The following is a 959-nucleotide window of genomic DNA, read 5'->3' as shown; positions in this document are numbered from 1 at the left end:
AGGAGGGGGTGGCTGTCGGCATCGCGGCTCCAGGCTCGCACACACCAGGCCCAGGGCAAGCAGCCAGGTGCTCAGCAGCAGGACGGTGGGATTCTGTCCTGTGAGGTCTGCAGAGAAGGCAGGGCCGGGAGGGGAAGGGGACCAGGGCTGGGAAGGGGTTGACTGCAAAGGGCCAATGTTTTGCGTAATGAACGCATCCTACATCTCGGTGGTGGTGGTGGTGGTTACACAACTGCCTGCACCTGTCACAACGCACATAATGACACCGAAAATGGTGACTTTTATGGTGGAGAAAATGCCTGTTTTTGCCCTGGCTGGTTTGGGTCAGTGGATAGAGCGTCGGCCTGTGAACTGAAAGGTCCCGGGTTCGATTCCGGTCAAGGGCACAGGCCCGGGTTGTGGGCTGGATCCCCAGTGGGGGGCGTGCAGGAGGCAGCCGATCCATGATTCTCTCTCATCATTGATGTTTCTATCTCTCTCCCTTCCTCGCTGAAATTAAAAAAATATATATTTTTAAAAATGCCTGTTTTCAAGGTTGCAGAGCGAGGAGCTAAGCGTGGAACATGTCAGCATACCTTTCCCTAACTCTGCCCCGGCAGAGCTCAGCTAACCCGAGCAGGGTCTAGGGGTCACGGGGTCTCGGGGGCGGAAAAATAAATCGTGAGGAGGTGAGGGGAGCCCCCCAACCTGGACCAGGCCAAGCCCTTCTGTCCTGTTTCCCGTCTGTGAAGAGTGTGGGGCTTCACTGGGTTAAGTGGGGGGCACCTCTCAGACGTGCCTCTCTCCACAGAACACACGGGCACCCGAAGGCCGGGCTTGCCTGCCAGTCTGGGTTTCAGGCGGGAAGGATGGATGGGTCCAGCCCCAACACCCTCGAGGGCAGGCGTTGCTGGGGCTGAACAGGGTTCAGTCCTGGAAACCAAGACCCCCCGCTCCCCCTGCCCCCGCCCCCCGGCCTC

This window comes from Myotis brandtii, unplaced genomic scaffold (assembly GCF_000412655.1).
Source record: "Myotis brandtii unplaced genomic scaffold, ASM41265v1 scaffold246, whole genome shotgun sequence".
Taxonomy (NCBI): domain Eukaryota; kingdom Metazoa; phylum Chordata; class Mammalia; order Chiroptera; family Vespertilionidae; genus Myotis; species Myotis brandtii.
This window is presented reverse-complemented; position numbering follows the sequence as displayed.